This window comes from Furipterus horrens, unplaced genomic scaffold (genome assembly GCF_987537825.1).
Source record: "Furipterus horrens unplaced genomic scaffold, mFurHor1.1.pri manual_scaffold_11, whole genome shotgun sequence".
Classification (NCBI taxonomy): domain Eukaryota; kingdom Metazoa; phylum Chordata; class Mammalia; order Chiroptera; family Furipteridae; genus Furipterus; species Furipterus horrens.
In genome coordinates this window covers 87,007,825-87,028,860 of record NW_028327181.1, presented here as the reverse complement: position 1 = coordinate 87,028,860, position 21,036 = coordinate 87,007,825, and the positions used below count along the sequence as shown (strand labels likewise).

General features: G+C 38.8%; 1 long non-coding RNA gene across 1 annotated transcript; it reads right to left on the bottom strand.

Annotated features, from left to right (window-relative positions):
- Positions 1–280: 280 nt before the first annotated feature.
- LOC149998730 (uncharacterized) lies at positions 281–20,613 on the bottom strand. The gene is made up of 7 exons (XR_016514100.1): positions 20,516–20,613; positions 16,271–16,372; positions 13,909–14,043; positions 12,816–12,906; positions 9,481–9,619; positions 7,702–7,885; positions 281–717 (listed from the first exon to the last, which is right to left on the bottom strand). It is a non-coding gene; the product is annotated as an uncharacterized LOC149998730 (long non-coding RNA).
- Positions 20,614–21,036: the final 423 nt, after the last annotated feature.

The following is a 21,036-nucleotide window of genomic DNA, read 5'->3' as shown; positions in this document are numbered from 1 at the left end:
GAATGACTTTCAAAGGTAATAAAAGCCCGCGAAATAAAAGGCCTGCTGCCATGGTTGGTTGTGCGGTCCACAGCAATCTCTAAAAAAAAATAAAATAAAAGTTACACATTCTAATTTTTAAGGTCACATTAGATCTTTTGCTTCCAAATCTCCTGGAAAATAGTTGGGTTTCGATGGAGGATGGTCTCACCTCTTAACTGTTTATAATGAACAGAAATCAAATCCAGCAGGTCTTTTTAATTGATCAAGTTCATAGTACTTAATGAATGCATGAGCTTTACAGGGTAAAAATACCCAAGATGAATGAGAACTAGCTTATTATCTGAAGGTTATAACTGCACCTACAGAATACAAATTAGAATTATAGTTAAATTTGAACAACCTCTCTAGCCTCAATTGAGTAGTTCCAGGATAAACACTGCTTTGGAGATTGTATTTTCCATTCTGTTCTCTTCCTGATCATGCAAACTAGAAAATATCCAAACACCCACTTTATACCACAGTATACATGGGCTCCATACATACTGTAATTCTTTAAATGGAATTATATATTAGAATAATTACACGTACTACATTTCTTAAAAAGGAGTGAGGTGATTTTATCAGCATATTTTACGGATGATCACAGGGAGTCGGACAGCGTTGGCATCAGTTTTGTTCATCAAAGCTGCTTGTAGAAAGGGGCAGAATTTGAGTTGGGCTTCTAGGGTGAGCCAGCTATGAACAAAAAAGAGGGGTCTCAGTTATAATGTGGACTATGTTCCTGTAGCCTGCACAGCTCTCCTTCTTCCTCACTAACAGAACCCAGGCTTTGTGCGAGGAGCGATGCATCCAGATTCCAAAAACCAATTTTCCCAGTTTCCCTCACAGCCTTTTTATATTTTATTTTATAAATTACTGTCTGGCACAACGTCTGGCCCATAAACTCCAAGAGAGAAGAGCTGCATCTTATTCCCAGTGTCTAGCACATAGTACTGGTTTCTAAAGGAAACTGATTCCAGGATTGGCCTCATGCAGCGATGACTCTCTTGCTAGAATTAGGTTTCTGAAAATTTAGCATCAGTATGGAATCCCTTCCTCACATAATTCAAAGGAAGACAGGCTTCTTCAAGCCCAGGACAGGACGACAACAGAGCTTTTGTTTCTGTAGCCATCAGAGGTTCCAAATTCAAAAGTCCACATAAGTATTCTCAGCAGGCTCACACAAGTGAAATGCAAGAACTATTCTATTTCAACTATGAGTTAATTTTTCTTTAATTAGCAAATGCTTGATTTCAGACTAAATAGCTATTCTAAATAGGTTTTCTAGACCAGCCTTCTCAAGGTACTGGAAAAATAGGTCATAAAACCTATAGGCTGAAATAACTTTGAATTTTAACAAGAAAAATAAATAAAAGCCTTATTCAGTCAAGTACCTCTAGCTTATGCAAAGCAAGATGACTCTGATTTTGTATTAACAAGGTGGCAGCCATACAGTAATGTCATCGGAGTACTTTACATACCCATTTAAAGTTTTCTCCAAAAAAGGAAAACACTTAATCTCCAGTGAATAAGCCTTTTTAAATATATAATTTTAGAAAATTAAGCTAGTGACATCAGCCAATGTCTTTGCACCATCAACAGCTATATTAGCTACAAAGTACTCAATAGATGACTAGAGGAATGAGTTATTTCTTATACTAGGAATTTAGTATGTTAGTACTTAAACCATCATTCTAGTCTATAGAATGAATATAAAGTACCAATAAAGGATATTAGTCTTTTAGCCTTGACACCATAGCAGGATTCCAATCCACCAACCACATTTGTTTATGTGCTTTTGGAGTATCTTAAACCAGCCCTAGAATGTTTTTACTTACAAAGCATACACACATATGCACATTTGCCTGACAGCCTTCTTCCCAGCCTTTATTGTCTGGAAATACACGTCACAAAAAAACAAAAACAAAAAACTAATGAAACTGCTGTTTAGCCTAGACAACTCACTGTCATGCACTGTTACTCAATTTGGCAAGTGGACATATTCTAAAAGTTGAGAACACGAAGTGTATTATCCCTTTATTTTAATCTTGAGGAATACTATGTCTCACAAAGGTAGACATCCAACAAGTTAACACCACATCCAATGAACAAAAATGCCTGGCAAGCAACATGAAATAGCAACTCAAAGTATATTAAGTCTGCTACTCAAAACATTCACTGGTCGAATTGCCTATAAAATCTAATTAGATAAAGTTTTAGTTTCTCAAATCCAAAATATTTAGAATTATGGCACTCACAGAAGAATGATCAAAACTTCATCTATTACAAGTTATCACCTACTAACAATCATTTATCCAACCAGTCTTTGATGAGCACCTGCTACTGCTACATGCAAAACATTTTGCTAAAAATGTAGGGGACATAAATTAACATAAGGATGTAGAACCCTTAATTTCATGTAAAGATAGGACAAGGTATATACAAGGTAGACTGAATGTCGTTAAGAAAAATAAAATGTCATGTGTGCTTTTTAAAGTAAACCCAACCACAAATTGTAATCTCAGTATATGCACAGCTAACAGTCCTAAATATTATTTGCTAGACCTTCAAAGGGAAGTAAATGTTAGCTTCACACTCATGATCTCGTCTAACCCTAATTACTTGCCAAAAGAAATAATACTATTGCATTGGGTGGTCAGGTTTCAACATATGAATTTGAGGGAGAGGGACACAAACACTGGACTGCAACATTTCAATTTTGGACTTCTATACGCCAAAACTGTGAGAGGATAAGTTTCTGTTGTTTAAGCCAAGTTTATGGTACTTTGTTACAGCAGTTTGAGGAAATTAATAGACTCCAACTACCCCTCAGGAATGGTTTTGAACTCCAGTGATGAGTGCACATGAGAAATCTTCTCTCATCTCTCGATTGATAAAAAGTTAGCTCACATGTCTGGCCAAAACGGAGGCATAGGTAGACACGCTTCACCTCCTTGCACAACCATAAGAAGGATCACAACTAACCTCAAAACAAAGAACAACCAGAACTGCCAGAAAATCAGACTGTATGGAAGTCTAACAACTAAGAATTTAAAGAGTAAATATTCATCCAGCTCGGTAGGAGCGGCAGAAATGGGAAGGTGGGGTGAAGAGGACACGGTGTGGCAGTGGCAAGGGAGCAGCAAGGCAGTGGTGGCGGCTGGTGGAACGGGTGGTCCCACACTCACATGTGGTGGATAGAAGCTGGGAGGGACACCTGGGGAGTGATCCCAGCCCCAGGCCAGACCCTGAAGTGCAGGTTCCCAGTTCTGGGAAAATAAAGCCTCATAGCTTCTGGCTGTGGAAACCAGTGAGTTTGGGGGTGTGAGGGAGAAGAAACCACCCATGTCTGTCTGTTCAGAGGGCCACCACAGTCCTAGAAAGCACTCAAACCCACCTGCTCAGGGAACCATCACCAGGGCAACAGCTAGAGGGGCACCAGTCATATATGGAAAGTGAGTGAAGTGACTGGAAACAGGGCGAGTGCTGAGCAAGTAGCATTGTTCCATCTCAGACCCCTGCCCAACATACAACGCCACAAAGCAGTGGAACAGGTTGCCCCGCCCTGGTCAATACCTAACACTCTGCCCCTTAAAATGTAACAGGTGCTCCAAGACAGGGAATTAAAGCAGCTCTACCTAATACACAGAAAAAAACACAGGGAGGCTGCCAAGTTGAGTAAACAAAGAAATATGGCCCAAATGAAAAAACAGAACAAAACTCCACGAAAAGAACAAAGTGAAACAAAGATAGCCAACCTATCAGATGCAGAATTCAAAACACTGGTGATAAGGATGCTCAGAGAATTCATTGAGCATGGCAAATAAATAAGGAAATAAATGAAGGCTACACTAAGTGAAATAAAGAAAAACCTACAGGGGACCAACAGTGAAGGGAAGGAAGCCAGGGTTCAAATCAATGATTTGGAACATAAGGAAGAAATAAACAGCCAATAGAGTCCCAAACAAGTTGGACCCAGAGAGGACAACACCAAGACACATCATAATTAAAATGCCAAAGGTGAAAGATAAAGAATCTTAAAAGCAGCAAAAGAGAAGATGAGAGTTCCCTACAAAGTAGTTCCCATAAGACTATCAGCTGCCTTCTCAAAAGAAACTTTGCAGGCAAGAAGAGACTGGTAAGAAGTATTCAAAGTGATGAAAAGCAAGGGCCTACAACCAAGATTCCTATATCCAGCAAAGCTATCATTTAGAATGGAAGGGCAGATGAAGTGCTCCCCAGAGAAGGTAAAGTCAAAGGAGTTCATCATCACCAAGCCCTTATTATATAAAATGTTAAAGGGACTTATTTAAGAAAAAGATCAAAACTATGAACAGTAAAATGACAACAAACTCACAACTATCAACAACTGAATCTAAAAAGAGAAAAACAAAAACAAACTAAGCAAGCAACTAGAACATGAATAGAATCATAGATAGGTGGTTCATATGGAGGGTTATCAGCAGGGAAGGGGAAGAGGGAGAATGGGGGAAAAGGCGCAGGGATTAAGAAGCATAATTGGTAGATACAAAATAGACAGTGGGATGTTAAGAATATTAAAGAAATGGAGAGGCTGAAGAACATAAGTGCATGACCTATGGACATGCACTAAGCGGGGTGATTGCTTGAGGGAAGGGGTGTACCAGGTGGAGGGGGGCAAAGGGAAAAAATTGGGACAACTCTAATAGCATAATTAAAATTGCTTTGAAATAATAATAAACGACTGAGCAACTTAAAAGAAAGTTAACCGAAAATGGTATATACTTTGGAACTTTTCTTAATCTTTAGCAGATGAAAGGATTACTTACTACCTTTACAAATAAAAATTTCTCAGCCAGAGCCCACAATTAACTCACAGTTTGGAGCTGGCAGAACAGAATCTGCATATTTTGAACCATGCCCCCAGGGAGTTGTGCTATCGGTAGATGATCCACAAACCACCAGAGAGGAGGAATTTGAAGAGCCCCGGATGAGGTCAGTTAATTTTAAAACATAAATAAAATTTATTACATATCATATACCACAAATGCAAAAATGATGCAATTAATCGAATCAATTATTTTCTAGGGATCTGTTTGGCAGGATAGCCAATCAAAGCAGGGAGTGGGAGGGAGACATGTCTCACCCATTAACTCAGCAGTCCTGAGTCTGGTGCAGTAAGATTGCCAGGTGTTCCAGAAATCACAAGGAAAAAAACATGAGAGCGCAGGAGGGGAGCCCTTGAAAATCTTTCAGTATCATTTCCACTATCTGGAAAAGGCTTTTAAACTGTATATTAATCCCAAGGTCTGAAGATGGGAGGAGGGGAAACCTAGAAACTGGCTACGAGCAGAAAACCCCTAAAACCCCAATAGGCAGTACACTCAGACTAGCTGGGTGCCCACTTGCAGCTTTGTGCTCAAGTGTATTTCATAAATAAACTTGCTATTTCCACTACACACGTTGTCTCTCGCCTGAATTCTTGAGAGTGAGACAAGAACAGAGGAGGGGGACCCCCCCAAAAAACTATATTCCCTATACTGTACTTTATAACATCATGACTATTTTTATAACTGCCAATTTGCACTTTTTAAACGATTATTTATTTATTAATTGATTGATTGATTTTTAGGGAGAGAGGAAGAGAGGAAGAAAGAGAGAGAAACATCAAAGTGTGGTTGCCTCTCGTACACCCACAACTGTGCACCTGGCCTGCAACCCAGGCATATGCCCTGACTGCAAATCGAACTGACAACCCTTTGGTTCACAGGCTGGCACTCAATCCACTGAGCCACACCAGCCAGGGCTAATTTGCACTTATTAATCAAAACTTACATAACTGCCTTAAACTATTAGTAAGACATTATGCGAATGTTATATTTCATATATTTTAAGACTAAAATCTCTAATTTTATTTGCCCAGCATTTCAGAATCAATGTGTTTAGGAAAATATAAACAATTACACTAAAACTTTGGTATGTTAACTCATTTTGCACATTTATCTAACTGGTGATATACCAGTGTTACCAGGTTGATGCTCGTGAGTCATCATAGATTAATAAGATCTGTATCACTTAAAAATTGTTTCACGGTATTGAAATTTTTAAAGAATAAAGTGTGTAATATTTTGGATTGAAAAGATTTAACTCAGATAGCACTCATTTAAAATAAGGTATTTCAGCAGTCCAAGAATAAAATGGTAAAAAGAATAAAGAATCTAACTCAGGTAACAAAATTGTAAACCAAACAACAGGGCTTGTTTCAAGATAATTTCAACATCAGCAAGATGAAAAGGAAACCAACCATATGGGAAAACATATTTGCCAATGACATCACAGACAGGGGACTGATTTCCAAAATATATAAAGAGCTGATACGACTAAACATCAAGAAAACAAACAACCCAATTAAAAAATGGGCAAGGGACCTGAACAAACACTTCTCCGAAGAGGACATACAGAAGGTCCATAGACACATGAAAAAACGCTCAACATCATTAGCCATCAGGGAGATGCAAATAAAAACCACAATGAGATACCATTTTACACCAGTCAGAATGGCCATCATCAACAAATCAACAAGCAACAAGTGCTGGCGAGGATGTGGAGAAACGGGAACCCTACTGCACTGTTGGTGGGAATGCAGACTGGTGCAGCCACTATGGAGAACAGTATGGAATTACCTCAAAAGGTTAAAAATGGAACTGCCTTTTGAACCAGCGACTCCACTGCTAGGATTATACCCGAAGAATCTTGAAACACCAATTCAAAAGAACTTATGCACTCCTATGTTCATTGCAGCACTGTTTACAATAGCTAAGTGCTGGAAACAACCTAAGTGCCCATCTGTAGATGAGTGGATCAAAAAACTGTTGTACATTTACACAATGGAATACTATGCAGCAGAAAGAAAGAAGGAACTCCTGCCATTTGCAACAACATGGATGGAACTAGAGAGAATTATGCTTAGTGAAATAAGCCAGGCAAAGAAAGAAAAATACCATATGATATCACCTAATACAGGAAACTGAAGAACAACACAAACAAAGGAACTAAATAGAACAAAGAGCAGAATAGCAGTCAATAGTGGGGAGGGGAGAGGGAGAGAAGGGGAAGAAGTAAGGGAAGGGATTAGTCAAAGAACCCGTATAAAAGACTCATGGACATGGACAACGGGGAGGGATATGTTTGCGGGAGAGGGGGTGGGTTGGGTGGGGGAGAGAAATTAGGGGGAAAGGGGACAACTGTAATTGAAAAACCAAAATAAAAAAAAAAAAAATAAATAAATAAAAAAGATAATTTCAGGAGCAGCATCTTAAGGAAAATCCCAGATAAAACATAATTTTAGCAGTAACAAAGTTTTGGCTCAACATGATTATGCAACATTTAGTTTTGATAGAAACATGTTTTATTATGGACAGTGGCACAGACACAAGAGAAAACAGAGGTATCAACCATATATTTTAAGTCCTTTTCTAGAATGACCGATGTTTATTAGAGAGTTGTAGCCCCACTGACAATAAATATCAATGTTATCACGGAACAGTAGAACAATTATTGTCCGAATACTGAGCTTCTGTAAACAAAACCCGCTGTGGGTTCAAGAAAACACTGTATACACATACCAAATCAATAACTCCGTATACACCAGAAACAAAAACCAGCTCAAGTCTAGAAATGAACTGGCTGGAACGCACTTACTGTGCTACTGCTTTAAGAATCCCACGGAGCACCTTGTAACTCATTAACTGCACGTTTTCCTTCGGGGGCAAACATGGCTCTCTCTCTGTCACATATGTTTAAGGAAATCTCAAAACCCAGAGGCCATCTGGTGGGAAAGTGATTTCTTGTTTTCCTGGGTAGAATACTGGACATGGTGGTGGGCCTGGTTATACCCGAAAAACAGATAATAGAATTATTTTTTTCATTTTTCAATAAGAAACACCTGAAAGGTAAACGCCTAAACAAACAATAGATTTGTAGGTAATGGGTACACTCCTAATTTTAATCATATCTAATACGTCATTATTTAGGCTCAAATATTACCCTGCTTTTCTACAAATTTTAACTTCAAGTTCTGCCTCAGTCAATTGATGTGAATTGATGGCATGAACTGATTAACACATAATTTATTTTTCAAGAAAAAGAATATTAGGTATAAAAAGTATTTAAAATTAAGGCCTGCTCAATTAAATAATTACTTTGCTATTATCCTGTACTTCTTAAAAACAATCAAAACAAGCATCAGGCCCTGGCCAGGTGGCTCAGTTAGTGTTGTCCCAATGTGCCAAGGTTGCAGGTTTGATCTCCGGTCAGGACACACAAGAGGCAAATAATCAATTAATACACAAATAAGTGGAACAACAAATCAACATTCCTCCTCCTCTAAAATCAATAAATAAAATTAAGGAAAAAAAGTAACCCAAACACTGGCAACAGCATTTTTGTTTCTGAATACGGAAAGGGCCAATTTCTCACCTGAGGCATTAGTAATATCTGCAAAGGAGCATCAGGAACCACAACAAAAAGCCCCATAAGTTGAGCATAATGTGGTTTTAGCCCTCCGCCCTGAGACAATGACAGCATATATAAGGGCATATCACTATTCAGGGCTTTTACAGCTGATTCCTTTGGTCCACTTCCTAGTACTTTCACTACTTTGTCAGGCCCTGAGCACATAAACCTCTGACCTCAAGAGTCTTCATATTCAAAGCCAACAGATGCTTGAGCTGTGTCATCTCCCCGTCCTTCTCTTCCCATTATAACTGCACTTCTCTTTCCAGGAATAGCTTTATTTGGTGCATAAGGCAGAGTTGCCTCCAACGCCCTAGGCTTGGATGGAAACTATTCTGTCCAGCAGAGGTCTCACAACCATGGCGGAACAAATCTATCCAGGACACTGTATTTTGTCTGGGGGATAAGGGAGGCAGCTGTTCCCTCTGGTGGAGAATAGCACAAGACCTCTGTCCTTCATGTTTTTCATTGAGAAGGGTATGCATGGGAGATACAAGGTCAAAATTTATGAATCATCGATAGCTTTTAGGCACTCGGATTACAGTTGACAATAACAGATTACAAGTACCAGTACACAGGGCACAGTGACCAGTCTGTTTCAGGGTCTATTAAACATCTTGATGCCACACTAGCATTAGTGCAAATATTGGGAAATTGATACAATCCAATTTTCCATAACCTTTTTCTTCCAGAAGCTATAAAGGAAGAAGTGAGCGGGGCGGGGTTGGGTGGGGGCTATAGAGTTTTTCATTTAATATAACACAAAAAAAGTCTTCATTCAGAAAAGATCAACAATTAATGAGTAAGCAAATAAGTACATGTCAATAACTTTCCCTTGTTTACATACCACACAGCAGTCACATTTATTTTTCTAGATATTTTACTTCTGAAAATATGATTTTACTCAATTGGTAGTTAACAGGAAAAAAAGGAAAAAAAAAGAAACAAGAAAAAAATCCAGTCCACCTGATAAAAGTTAGCTGCCTTGATATCAGAGGGATCATCTCGAGGTGCTTGTTTCCTTCCACAGTTACAGGCACCAGTGGGTCGAGCGTGGCTGTTGTGATATAGCACAGGAGGATTTCTTTCAGCCTCTGGTTTTCTCCTGGAAAATGTAAGTCACTAATAATTTCACACACACAATGGAGAGTCAAATTTATTTTGCATTCTTAAGCTTCTAACCCCCAAATTTCTCTAAATAATATTTTGGAAATAAGAAGGAAAAACAAAACAAACAAACAAAAACCCAAACACCGAACCTTGACTAAATACACATAAGAGAAACAAGTGACAATACATTAGGCTTCCTAAATAAATTTTATCGTTATGGTGACCTTACACTTCATTATATTCATTTTAGTTCAACAAAAACTACATTATAAAAATCTTAATATGAAATTTCTGGAACTGTATTTTTTAACAGTTCTCATTTACTAATCCCTTAGGGTTCACTCTTTATTTTATTTTATTTTCTCTTTTCTCTCCTTTTTTTTTTTTTCTCTCCTCTTTTTTTTATTTTATTTTTTAAATGTTTTTTATTGATTATATTGTTACAACAGTTCCAATTTTCTCCCCTTTGGGTTCACTCTTTAAATGCTCTTGTAATGCTCTCATGAAAGAGCCTTCTGCATTTGTTAAATATACTACATCTGTCAAAAAAGAAGAGACCATTTTTGATTATGAAGGACTCATGGGACAGCTTTTTGTCAGTCCAAAGCCCTACATGCCAGTCAAATAAGTTGGGAACCAGCAAATATCGGAATGTTGTTCAGAGAGGAGAAAAATAAACCCCAACTTAAACCCGATTGGCAACACAACAAAAGGAGAAAAGGTATGTTTTTAAAGGGCGTTATTGACTCAGGACATTCCACAGCGTGAAATAGAGTAACTATATTTAGGATGATTCCCTTGATCCCCAAGGGCCAGTTGCCAGGTACTGAAGAAAAACCAAGGCTGGAAGACCCCACTCAGTTACACTCGCTGCAGATCTACTGCGATTCCTCACGTTCATGGTCCCCACCATGTCCTGCTCAGATGCAGAGGGAGCACGAGGCTTCCCCTCTCTATTTTTTTTTTAATGTGTTTTTTTGATTATAATGTTACATTTGTCCCAATTTCCCTTCCCTCTTCTCCCCTCCACCCGGTGGCCCCCCTCCCTCCAGTTGTCCCCCCCTTTTAGACCATGTCCATTAGTTGTGCATATAGTTCTTCTCAACCTCTGTCTATTCCATTCCCTCCTACCATGCTCCTTAATTCCTATATCATCTCCCTCCCTCTCCCCCTTCCCCCTCCCTGCTGACCTCCCCCCAATATGCTCCCCATACCTATAGTTCTTTATCCACTCTTGTTGCCTGTTTAGTTTGCCTTTGTTTCAATTCCCTAGCTTCTGTTGTTGTTTCTTGTGATGCAGTTTTCATTTTAGTATTCATAGTTTTGATCCTCCTTTTTCTAAACCAGTCCCTTTAACATCTCATATAACAGTGGTTTGGATCTAATGAGCTCTTTCAGTTTTATTTTGCCCTGGAAACACCTTCTCTGCCCTTCTATTCTGAATGACAATTTCGCTGGATAGAGTATTCGTGGTTGTAGGTTTTGGATTTTCATTACTTTGAATATTTCTTGCCAGTCCCTTCTTGCCTGCAGGGTCTCCCTTGAGAAGTCAGCTGGTAGTCTAATTGGGACCCCTTTGTACATGATTCTTTTCTTCTCTCTTGCTGCTTTTAAGATTCTCTCTTTAACTTTTGACATTTTGATTATAATGTGTCTTGGAGTGGTTCTCCCTGGGTCCAGTTGTTTTGGAACTCTCTGTGCTTCCTGGACCTGTAAGTCTGTTTCCTTCCCCAAGTTAGGGAAGTTCTGCTTTATTATATTTTCACTTAATTTTTCAATTTCTAGTTCATCTTCTTCGCCCTCTGGCAAACCAATGATTCTTATGTTGGGCCTTTTATAGCTGTCCCAGAGGTTTCTGATCCTCTCATCACTTTCCTTGCTTCCTGTTTTTTCTCTCTGCACTGGTTGACTGTTTGTTCCTTCTTTGTGTTCTGGTTTGTTGATTTGAACTCTGGATTTTATTTCCTCACCATCTGTCTCGTATGTGGTTTTGTTCCTTTCAGTATGCGTGTTTTTCGATTCTTTCTCATCTTTTTCCAGATCTTTTGTGAATTCTGTAAGCCACCTGATAACAATGGCCCTGAACTGAGCCGCTGACAGGTTTCTTATTTGTTCATCTGTCAGATTCCTCATCTGTTGCCTGGTGAGCTGCGCCACCGGGATTTCTATAGTTGTCTGCCTCATTTTGACAGATGCGTTTTGTTTTCTTGGGCCGGCTATAGGGGGCAGTGCCTGCGTACTCGTCACAACCCAGCGACCTGCGCCGATCCGCAACCTTTCTCGCCGGCGCTTTGTCGTCACTGCCCAGCGTCCACTGGCGATCCGCAACCTATTTCGCAGCCCTGTGGCGGTTTGTGTGGGGGCGGGGGTCCAAGATGGATTCACACAGTTATTCCGCTAGGAGACGGGGGATCTGTCCTCCTGCCCCCTGGGCCTCACTGTTCGAGGCGATGTGGTGGCTGCTTCTTCCAGCGTTGGGGTCGCGAGCCGCCGGGGTTTGACTGCAGCCGGGATTGTCCTCCCTGCCGCTGGGATTGCTCTCCCTGCCGCTGTCCCTGGTGCGGCCGCAAACAGCACCGCCCACTTTTGCTCTTACCTGCCCAAAGAGCGCCGCTGGTTTATAACTTCATACGTTGGGCTTCCGTGTAGTTTTATTTTCTGGAATTTCTAGTTATCTTTTGTTTTAAAGTAGTTGTATTCCTCTCTAGTTGTAGAGGGAAGCCGAGCATGTGCGTCTAAGCCTCCATCTTGGCCGGAAGTCCCCCTCTCTACCTCTTTGTGTGCTCGTGGTCTTGCTACCATCACAGGTGAGCGTGATTAAAACCCACGGCTAACAGGTCTTCATCGGGACATGCCCTTCTCCACTTACCCACCAAAGCATTAGCTTGGTCACTGCTTCCACACATCCCCGCCCCCAGAACAAAAGGCCCTATACAGAAAAATAATTCTTGCTCTGTGCTTAAATTTAGGCAGGCACCTGGAATGCAGGTGGGTTAAGAGACTTGGCAGGTTGTGTGCCAATGTGGAACGTTCAATACATCTATGGAATAATACTTTCAGATAAATTTAAAAAGCAAAATCAAGCCTAAAAACATTAAGAGTAGAAACCCTATGACATCCGCAGGAGTCCCATTTTGAAGCTGGGATGCGGAAAGGTAAAAGAACAGAAACGCAGTTACCGAACCTCTTACCTGCTGATGTGCTCCTTCGACATAATACGTAGCTATAAGCACAGCGAGCAGCAGTAAACAAGACACCACAGTGTTTTGACGATGCCATAATCTTAAAAACATATTTTAAAAAATTAATGAAATAGCTCAGTTTCATTTTCAGGATTCATCATTCTCAAAAACAATATCCTGTCAAAGCAGTTCGGTTTTTTTAGCTCAGCTACAGGATCAGTTCTTTCTGGGATGAGCTCTTTTGTCCTTAATCACTATGGTCTCTTGGGGTATAGAAGGGGTCCAGGGAAGATACATGGGTACAGAACTCAATTTTATTCCCTTATCCAAAGACTAATCTTATTTACACCAAACTTCTAATTAGGAGAAGCACTGTAATACACTGGAGAGCACTGGCCTTCAAGTCAGAAGACTTGGGTCAGAATCCCAAGTTCCTTAAATACTGCACTTGGAGTAAGACACTTAACCAGTCTGATTCTGTTTCTTGTTTTAAAAATCATGATAATCATATACTTGTTTTAGCTTCTTTATGGAGTTGCTTTAAAGATCAAATGAACTGAAAAATGTTACAAAATGTTTTATTAATTGTAAGTATAATAAAAATGCAAGATATTATAGGTAATAACTTGGAAAGGCAAGCCAAAAATGATAAGGCAAGTAAAAGTTCCACTTCCTCTTTATGATGTCTGAAATAGGGCTTACAAGTACTAAATTCAAGATAGAACACATTTTCTTGGCAGTCTTTTCTCATTGGCTCAAACTGTCAGTAACAGTGCCACGTATCCTGAACCTTGTCCTACTAAAGAATCAGTGTATTCAATATACACAGGTCTTCCTCCTTAAAGCAAAGCCAGAAAAAAAAATCTCGTTTTCAGTATTCTGTTTTGCATAAAAGATTCAACATGAGATAGCGGTCAACTGTCAATAGTATGTTCCCTTAACCTATTTTTCTGCAAACTATAGGAAAGGAAAATAAATATATTCCCATAACATTCTAAATTCAATCCATTTCATAAAGCAGGTGGCAGGGAGTAGGAGCTTGCTGAAGATTTCTAAAATTAGTAAATAAGAGTTATATAAAAGATTATGGAAGACTCTTTACTTTGAGGTCCATCCTTCAAGATTACTAGGATTTCCAGAGAAAAATACTGCAAGGTAATGAGTGGCTGTCTCCACAGGACAATATTCTGCCTTTCTTCCCGATCCCTCTTCTTCTTTTCATTCATTGAAGAGGGATCTGAAAAACATTAGTGCGGAAATTAAAACAAAATGCTCGCTTTTTCCAATCACTTTCATAATTCGTCTACTTTCCCATCCCACATTTGAATGACGGCATATGAACCTCAAAAAAACAATGTGGTTCACACTAGGACAACTCTTAACATTTTTTATGCAATTATCTTACTGTTAGGACACAAGTTTCTCTTTTGTACATTACTGGAATACTACATTATCCCACCTCTACGGAGTGCAATTTAGCTTATATCGTAGAGCAAAGTGATTTAGAGCTCAAAATGTGAAGGCAAATTACTTCGTTCCAAATCCTGGTCTTGGCGCTTAACTAGTCCTGTGACCTTGGGCAAGTTGGTTAACCTGTCTATGCCTCAGTTATCTCTCTCTGAAATGAAGACGAAAATAGTACTTACTTTATAGGGTCATGATAAAGATTAAATTAATTCATATAGTAAAGCTCTCAGAAGTTTGACCCTTAGTTAAGGGCACAATTAAGGTTAGTTATTATTGTCATCATCTATCAAAATTGCAATACACATAGAGTAGCCCCACCTTATACATGGTTCCACTTTCAGTACCCATGGTCAGCCTTGGTCTGATTCCAGAGATCAGCAATTCATAGGTTTTAAATTGCGCACTGTTGTGAGTAATGCGATGAAATCTGGCGCTGACCGTGCTGTCTCTGCTACCTGCTCACTAGTCACTTCGTAGCTGTCTCGGTCACCAGATGGACTACTGCAGTTACCACAGTGCTGGTGTTCAAGTAATTCTTATTTAACTTGATAATAGCTTCAAAGCACAAGACTAGTGATGCTGATAATTCGGATACGCCGAAGAGAAGCCATAAAGCATATGAATGCATGAAAGAAAAACAGCATATTTAGGGTTTGGTACTACCCATGGTTTCAGGCATCCTCTTGGAATGTTTCCCCCATAAATAAGGGGACCTACTGTACCCTGTAATCCAATAATTCTATTTTTAAGAATGATTAGGTGTAAGGAGAAATAAGTTTTGTACAAGCTTATTCAATGAGGCATTATTTGTCCTAGCAAAAGATTATAAACAACTGAAATGTTATCAACAGAGGACAGAGGGATGATTCTAGTATGGTATACTCATACAATGGAGTACTAAGCATCCTGAATAAAGAACAAGGTCTTCATGTACAGTTATAGCACAACCTCTGGCAAATATTTAGTAAAAAATAAAACCTGTGGTAAAGAAGAGTATGTCATAGAAACATTAATTTTAAATTTCTGGGGGTGAGGCAGTAGGGGGAGCATATATAAATGTGCTAGTTGAAAAGACAAAAAAACATGTAAAAGCTACTAATGGGAGAGACCGTGACATATACGATGCCTATCTCTTAATCCTGAAACGCCTAGTGAAACAATGTAAAATTTATTGGCAAAGTAACCCAGAAGTCAGATCAGTGCTACAAAATGTGTTCTGCAAGGCCATTCAGTGATCAAAGCAAACATATGGCAACTGTTTCAGATAGCTTACACCTCTTCCAATAGAAGAAAATATCTGCTATAATAATATTACCATACTGGAGTATAATTTGTGATGTGTTTGAGATGCTAAACAATCTAGAAGTTAAAAGGAAATCCATTACAATGAACAGAAAAGGAAAACCTTTCATTTTCCTTTAATATGCAAAGGAAAGATTTTTGTTAAATCATCTATATAAATAAATTCTGTAATTTTCAGGGTATATGTATGAATAAGAGTCAAACATACTGCAATTTACCCCACAAATTTCAAATTTGGTTAAAATATAAATTTGTCTCAAGATTTTGAAATAAATCCACAATAATCATATTCTGACTTTTTTGATAATTATATAATTTAGGGTTCCTGTAATAAGTAAATTTATAATCTATCTCTAAAGTTACAAAATAGCATCATGAAATTGGGCACCAAATACTTTTCATACAATAAAATTAACAATAATCATCTTGTACCTAGAATACTAAATGTGACGGTGGCCAGGCTGCCTCGACTATCACTGTGAAAAAAAATCACCTTACAGGCCCGGACTCATAATTTAATTTACTCTGAAGAGTAAACAAAATATAATTAATCTTATATAAGAACCTTGTATTATTACATAGAATATTATTTTACTATAAAAATAACAAATAATAGATATATTTCTATTTTATTCCAGTGAAAAGCATATAATTTAAACCCATAGATCTTCTCCCTCCAAACTGCCATACTTTACCTGTGAATTTTCCATTATATTGTTCCTTGTTCATTGCTACACGTCTCTGGTCACAATTTTTTCCATTCTCTGCCATTTCATAGATCAATAACTCTTGAGGAGCTAATAAAGCAAAATAAAATCCAGTGATACATTACAGTATTCCCTCACTTATCACGGGCATTACATTCTAGATCCCCCCGTGACAGGTGAAAATCCACGAAGTAGGAACCTTACACTTATTTTAGTATTTATATATATTTTAAGGCTTTATAAACCCTTCCCACACACTATAAAGCTTTCCCAGTCCCTTATTAACCTTTCCCACTCCCTTATTAACCTTTTCCACACTTTTATAAACACTACTTATATTCTTAAACACATTCTATACTCTTAAACCTACATAACTTTAACAACATATGTATACAGTACCGCAAAATCCCACAATACAGTGAAAAATCCACGATAAATATAATATTCTTAAAAATCCTGCAATACAGTGAGGCCACGATAAGTGAACAGCCATATAGAGAGGGACTACTGTACATAATTCTGCTTTGCACCCGTGACTAAATAAAACTGCATACAGACACAACATGGCAGCACTACCATATCTTTACCTGAACAATGTGTTTACTTTATTTGTAGTTGGAGTAGTTAAGGTTAAATGAGATCGTAAGGGTGGGGCCCTAATCCAATAGAACCAGTGTCACCAGAAGATGAAAAGAGACACCAGACACCTCTCTCTCTGCAAGCACATAGAGGAAAGTCCATGTGAGGACACAAGAAAGCAGCTGTCTGCAAGCCAGAAAGAGAGGCCTCATCAGAACCCAACCCTGTCAGCTCCCCAATTTCATATGTCCAGACTCTGAAACGGGGAGAAAATAAATGTCTGTTGTTTAAGTCAACTAGTCTATGGCATTGTTATGGTAGCCCTAGCAGACTAATCCAACACTGATTAGTATAAACAAGGGGAACCAGATCACAGTACAGTAATATTTTTCTTGGTAATAGTAATAAATTGGTATTCTGGTTTGTGAACTTGGTTAGAATAATTCCATCCTCTGGTGTCCATTCAGATATACACTTACTACTTCAAATTTACAAGCTAAAAAGCTGAGAAGCAGACACTAAAATGTGGCATCTATACCAAGATCCAGATGCCCTGAGTGGACTAAACTGCGTAAGCCAGACCGTCTTTTATCCCAGATATACCCTAAGTATTTTGCAGCCCGTGTCTTCAAATCACAACAGTGACTACTCAGGCTAGCATTAACATACCCTGTTAATCTTACTCATTATCATTTTCAACATCATAAAAGGACCAATTTTATAGGGGAACAGAAAAACTTGGTTCCCCAAAGCTGCCAATACATCTTGATGGACTTCAGGTCATATCAGAGCAAGCAGCCCTTGGACTTGGTATGTCACCTGTCTGTATTCCACACCCTAGGCCGAATGCATTCTACCCTATTCTAATTCTATTCTCCTTAACTGAAAGTTGCTTTATTTACTGGAGCTAAAAGAATCCTTCCAGCATCATGTATTTATTAGCTGCACGACTTGAGTAACTAATTTAAGCCTTTGCATTTGAGTTCATTTGTAAAATATCCCCATTTCTATATTCATGTCATCTTTAATTTTTGTGTGTGTGTTGGTTTGGAGTATTCTCAGTAATTTAGTCTCTCTACTTCAAGAGAAATTATAGATAACTGTCATGCACAGTGACAGGTACACAGCAGGCACTTAATGTTAGTTTCTCCAAGCCCATTTCACGAATGTCACAATTTCCCAAAATAATCATAGTGAATTCTTCCCTGAGTAGTCACTTACAGACACTTGTTTTCCACATACTACACATGAACTTGCAAAACTGGTTTCCAGAGAAGCAGCCAAAGAATCAGAAAAATCTTACTTTGTTATGTTGGATAACAAAAATGAATTATCATCAATCTAAACATTTTGAAAAGTACTAAAAGGACAATTTGTTAAAAATCATTATGGAGTAAAGGGCTCTAGCCTACCTATGCAGCTAGGTAGGGTAAGAGGAAGTACTAATTTTTAAGGAGAGCCACTTTTCACGGTGGAACGCAGAAGCATAAATTTTGGAAATCTATGATGGAATAGTGTGTGGGAATAAATCCAAAAGGACTGAACTCTCCTCAAACAGGAACCTAGAATATCTTCCTGATATCCAACGGAGCTTACTGTGCAGTGGAAGTGTTGTAATATCAATTTTAACAGCATGTATTGAGAATTAAGTTGTTGAAATAAACTCTATAGGTCTGTGGATGAGATGAGAAGGTAGAAACAGGAAAGCATAATTCAGACATCCAATATAATTTTCATTGTGAAGACATATCTAGATACAAGAAATGCTTTAAAAGGCTGTAAACTTGCAGATTTTAAACACAGCTGAAGCATTCAAAATAAAAGGTTGACCTTAAGATATATGGGTTTTTTTGTTTGTTTCTGGCAGAAGTCCTTAGAAAATACTGCTAAAATCAGCTCACAAAGGTTCTTTGTAGGCTGTACATCGGTGCTAAGACTATAATAATCCATTCATTTTAAACATTAGCTGCATTTGTAATGCAAAAACACTGTGAAACTAAATTATTGTGAGTTCTTCAAAGAAACACAGAAACATTTAAGGAGAAAATGAAAACAGCAACTCCCTGAGTAATAGAAGAGCTACTGGGGAATTTAACAAGATGAAAAGGAAAAGCAAGTAAGATGAGTGAAACCACTGATTCTAATTTTCTTAGCCACTGTGTTGCAAAATAAAATGAGCACACTTCCACTTCAGAAAATAATCTATCCAAATGATCCCACTTTCTCACATACAAAAAAACTAATAAAACAGATTTTCCCATATAAAGCATATAAGGCAGCCAACTTGATTAGTATACCTTTCTTGCTTTCAGAAGTGTGTATCCTTAACTGGATTATTTAGTAAATTCGGTCATAGACTACTCCAAAATAGCTGTAGATTTTCCTAAAATTATTAAGATTAAGAAATTGCAATTTATTCCTGGAAACTTAATAAATAAGTGAAGAGTAACATATCTTGACTAGTGAGGCTTTGATACAGCATAAAGCCAAAGAAAACTCAAACACCACGCGCAATATCAGAGTGACTATCAGATCATCTGACTCAGAGTCAGACAGTATCTAACACATGCTTGTGGCAGTTCAAGAATGTGTTCTCAGAAGATGCATTATTTGAATGAGAACATATGAGATAAATTCTCTGAATCTTTTTGAACTTTCTAAGTCTTGGGGAATTCAACAAATTAAAACTCCAAGTTAGGATAGAATTTAAGTGTTCAAAATCTCAATAAATCTCCCAAAAATGGCTTAGTAGGTTATGAGGGTATACATTTCCAGCCTAAACTGTTCCCCATATTGGTGAAGCATGAAGTACACTAACCTATGGGAAGGGGAACCACCAGGTGCTGAGAGGCTCTGGCGCCAGAGCCGGTAGGAGACATACCCCGGAGCTTCGGGGCCAGAAGCACAGCACAGAGTTCCTGTGCGCACGGTGGGGGGAGGGGGGGGTGGTCACAGATGGCAGATCAGCTTCCGCTGAAGTCAGCTCTGTGCGCACAGGCTTGAAAAGCACTTGCCCTGGGACCTGTCTGTTTTCTCTGACTGCTCTTTGGAACCCCCGGCCCGTGTGAAAAAGGCCCCGGCTAACCTGCTGAGGCAGAGGGGACCATGTGGAGCAAAGGCATCCCAGCCAAGACCGGCCTAGCTAAAGAGCCACGCTAGCCCGGACCAGGACTGCCCAACCTAACTCACAGAATCACGAGAAATATCAAATGAATTTTTAAATCACGAAATTCTGGAGCTAAGTTGTTACACAGCAAAATACTCAATAGTGATAACTGCTACAGTGAAAAGTAAGGAAATTTGGGAGTGTGTATATGCGTGTGGATCGTGCACAATTTTTCACAAGGTGGGTAAAAGAAGCTTTCTCTGAGAACTTAACATTAGAGAAAAGCCACGGAAAAACACGGGGAAGAGCACTGTAGGGAAAGAGGAAAAGAAGTACAAAGCCTTTGAGGTGGGAGCCTGCGGGCATGTTTCACCTCCCAACAGCTACTAAGGTTACTGATTGATTCAGATACTTAAATTTATAAAAATTATAGAGTTTTGCAGGTACAGAGATTCTAGCGATATCTGTAATTAGTATAAACTGAAGAAATTCCTCTACCCACAGAAGCAGCGCTAAAATCTCCTAAAAATTAGATCTTAAAAACTTACAAGGGGCAGGAGAACCTTGTATGCTCTCCTGATTACACAGCTTTTGCAATGTGGAGACTTCAAAGTTTCTGGAAGGAAACAGACTCAAAAATGAGGAAAGAAGAGGTCAGTCAGATCCACCAATTCAACTTTACTGGACTTTATTCTGTCCTCTAGACCACAGAGCAGCATCTGACAGAGCTGAACATTTCTTAAAAGAATTCTGAGTAAATCACATGCTTGATACCCAGCCCCCTAAAAAAAATGACAAACCTCGCTCACCCCTCTGCCTCATCTGTGTAGCTGTAACCACTTTTTATTAGTGTTGGATTATCTGATCATTCTTTCTTCAAACACTCATTTATCAGTGTCCTTTGCTGGCTCTCATTTACCTGACCTGACCCATTGCCAGGTTTCTCCAAGTGACTTATCTGGTTCCATAGTTTAAAATACTAGCATGGATTTGTACTTCCGGTCCTGAGCTCTAGATTAGTATTCCTAATAAAGTACCACCTGGACGATTCCCAAGCATCTCAAATTTA